This window comes from Ahaetulla prasina, chromosome 2, assembly GCF_028640845.1.
Source record: "Ahaetulla prasina isolate Xishuangbanna chromosome 2, ASM2864084v1, whole genome shotgun sequence".
NCBI classification, from domain to species: Eukaryota; Metazoa; Chordata; class Lepidosauria; order Squamata; family Colubridae; genus Ahaetulla; species Ahaetulla prasina.
The window spans coordinates 81,456,647-81,460,699 of NC_080540.1; positions in this window are offsets into that span (position 1 = coordinate 81,456,647).

Genomic DNA, 4,053 nt, shown 5'->3' on the forward strand with positions numbered 1-4,053 from the left:
CACTTCAGCAAACTGCTGTGGTCCCCTTGCAAACAAGAAGGGGGAGGAAAAGAAGAGAAGCAGGAAATAGTTGTTGGACATGCTTCTTGCCTAGTACAGATAACACCCCTGCAGGCTAGCAGCAGAAGGTGCCGTATAGACACTACCATCAGTCGCTGTTTGGGAAGGTGTTCTCTGCTGCCAGTGAGGCCTGAGTTGGGAAGTTTCTTTCTTTTTCTTTTTTTGAACTGCTCCTTCTAATCAATTCCTTGTCTTGGAAAAACAGATAGGCAAAGTAGACCAATGGACTTGGAGTTGGTGTTCCCATGGTACAACTTACCAGGAGTTAATTGGATCCTGTGCAAGATTGGGTTTCTTGAACTAAATCTAAACCACTCAGGTTGTGTCCGTTGACTCCTTTGGAGGTTTCCACAGCACACTAACCCTTAACTCAAATAAGCCTATTTTGGAAATGGGGCAATGTTGGTGTCTATTTAAGCCATCCATGGCTAACCACAGGAGTGCAATATTGAATTGAAGTTACAATAAAGTGGCTCATTGAGGTTAGGTTCATGCAGTTTGTCAACCAAAATATAGTTGTAGCTTAGCTGTATGAGCCCATCCAATTTTGGTTTATTCACTAAACCAGTGGTTCTTAACCTTTTCTTCACCACGGGCCCCATTTAATTATCGTTTTTGGCCATGCACCATGGCTATGGACTCCCAATACTTAAGTCAAGACTTAAATCACACCATTTCTTGAAACCTTCACTGACTCCCTCTGATGACGTGTCGCAGAGCCACCATTGCAATAAATCATTACTGAAACATGTTGCGAGAATGCAGAAGCTATCATGACAGTGAGAAACATATCTTAAAATACAGAGTATCTCACTAAGCAACTGTAGCCTTAAATCCTGTGGCTCTAAAGTGTCACCCGTATTGAAATAATGAGAATGAATGCTACATATAACATATAGTTTGCTTGTAGAATTTGATTCCATAAGATGTAATGATGGCAATCGCTATGGATTACTGTAAAAGAAGGTGATACAAAATAATAGAGGATGAGGTTGTCAACAGCTGCTGGTCATGATAACTATATTTTACCTTCAATATCAAAAATAATGTGTCTCTTAGCAGCGGATGTGGAGGAATGGGATTTGGAGAGCTACTATTCTTCTGTCATTCTTGCAGGCTTCCTAGAGAATTGGTTCGACCACAGTGGTAGAGGAAGTTAGACTTGATAAACCTTTGGGGGCCTGTCTTATGCCTTTTAATGAATATGGAGAATATACCACTGTGAGGACCTGTTTGCCTACTACGGTAGTGAAAACTCACAAACAGAATAGATTAGACCCTGTTCAAAATTTGGCAGCATTACGCATTCAGGAAATTTTTAGTTGCCTTTATAAACAGTCATTTTCTTCTTGATTCCTAACTAGCTGTTCAACTTGGAGTGATGAGCTTTGAGCATATTGGTAAAATCACACAAAACTGTAGTACAGCTTTAAAAGCATCAATATAGTAAATGAATGAAATTATTGACTTAACAATTCATGTTGCATTTCCTCAGTTGAGATGGATATCCAATAATACCATAGAACTTATTCACAGCCAAGACAAATCAAGAAGATATATTAGCCTCCCAAATTGTGAGTAACAGATAATACACCCTTGGACTGGGAGATAATTGTGCCCTCACTAGTAAATTATTTGTGGACTGTAACAAGTTAGGTCTGTTTGGAGTCAGTGGTTTCATGGGAAGAAATTCCAGCTGTGCTGAGGCTGAGTTTTTCTAGCCGTCTTTCATACCAGCTAGTCATTAATCATTTGTAGATTCAGCCTGGTGTCTTCTGGCATTATTTCTGCTCCTTGCTTCTAGGGAGAATTTAGGAGCAGCAGAATTGCAGGCAGTGCTATTTCAAGAAGGAACTGAATCACTTGGCAAACTTTTCCAGTCTTAGACTTATATAGCTCTACCGAAGCCTGTAATTTTCTAAAAGCAAAAATAGTACTGATAGTGGGGAAAATTTGTAGAGGGGAGAGAGGGGGAAATTTATAGTTCAGGGTTGAAATGAAGGGTCCTTGGTGCTCTCTGAGCTTGGTTATTTTCTTGCATAGGTTTCATTACCCAAACATCATCAGTCATCATCTTCAGAGCACTGATAATGTTACCTAGTTTGGGCAATGAAACATCTGCAAAGAAAACAGCCAAGCTCAAAGAGCACCAAGGACCCCACAACAAAAATAGTGTTGGCTAAAGGCATTAGTGGTATAGGCAGAAACCATATCAACTGATATTTTTTTTGACTACGTTCTGCAGAATATGAAGTGTTTTGCAAGAGTTCTGGAGCACTGAAGGCCCTCATTCTACAACCAAGACAAAATAGCAAAATAAGATGAATGTTACACCAACATCATTTGATGAAAGGTGTAGGGCAGTCCACAAGTCTTAAAGTTGCCAAGTTTGGACACCCCTGATGTAGGGTAATTTGGTACCTTTGCTCTTAGTGCCTGGCTTCCAGAAGCTGGACATCTTTTCTGCAGAGATACTGTATCTTCCATGCATGCAGCTATAGCCTTCGAAATTATGTCCTTTCTCACACTGAATTTACCAAACTGAATTTACCAAACTCTGAGGCTGTGATAGCTCAGGCTGTTAGAAGCCTGTTATTAGAACACAGCAGCCTGCAATTACTGCAGGTTCAAGCCCGGCCCGAGGTTGACTCAGCCTTCCATCCTTTATAAGGTAGGTAAAATGAGGACCCAGATTGTTGGGGGGGCAATAAGTTGACTTTGTAAATATACAAATAGAATGAGACTATTGCCTTATACACTGTAAGCCGCCCTGAGTCTTCGGAGAAGGGCGGGATATAAATGTAAATTTAAAAAAAATGTAAGCAATATGCTGATAATTCTGTAATTAGCTCTTCAGTCCACCTCCTGTCCCCTACCCCTTATGTGAGTACTGCTTTTATTTATAGAAATTACTTTTCACACTTCATTAATATTCTAAAAGAACTAATTGTTGCCTTGGTGCAGAAACAAAGGCAAAGGTACTTTGAACAAGGAAGCTAATTCGCTGCCCAGCTTAGAGCAGCTGGGGCTCCCTCTCTTCTGCTCTAGATGTGGCCCAGGGTCAAGAATTCAAGGAAGGAACATCTGCTCCATTTCTCTGAGCACCAATCCTGCCCTGCTGAGATCAGGAAGAGCTCTTTCCTATCTCGGAGAACTCTAACAACTACAGGAACATATCCTCTCTAACTGGAGCCATTTTCTTAATGAAAGAACAAACGGATGGAATTTTTACCTAATGCCAGGTGATATTGGCACATTGCTTCAATATTTGGATTAGGCTCACGTTCACTCAGGAACCGGATCAGATCTCTTTGGTAATGTTCGGGTGATTCTTCAAAAGCCGTTAGGTTTTTACGGTTAAGAAGTTCAGCGGTGGAGAGGGATTAAAAAAAATCTGATTTAATAAGAATAAAAAGTGAGTGTCTGTTTTGTATACTGAGAGAAAACAAACATTCAAAATGCCAGGACATTTTGAACATTGTGTCATTGGGCTTTCTCTTCCTTCTCCATGGATTCTTTTTTTCTTATCTATTTTTCTGGGTCGAATGCTAAAGTTTTGTGTCCTGTTTTATCATGCCGAGAGGGCCACACTAGTCATTCTGTTCCATTCCACTCTTTGCAAGCATGACAAGGCAAAGGATCTCCGTTGCCAAAGTCAATACTTCACATCTGTGCACAGGGGGCAGGTTTCATGGCGCCGGCAGGAGGTTTGATAGTATTTCTATTCCTGGGCCGGTGACAAACTGCCTTCTATTCCGGGTCCCGCAAGTACACAGGTTCCATTTCAGTCTCAGATGGCTGGCTTGGGCCTGGGTGGGCCGAGCGGCTCCACCATCTTCAGTGGAGCTCTTTCCTCAATGCCGTTCTTGAAAGGCCTGGCTGTGAGGGCTAAGAGGGTGAATGGAGAAGTGTAAACACACAAGTCCAATTGCTCCATTTAGGTGGCCTACAAGTTTCTCACATACAATCTCCTCCTTGTCTTTCCCCACCTGG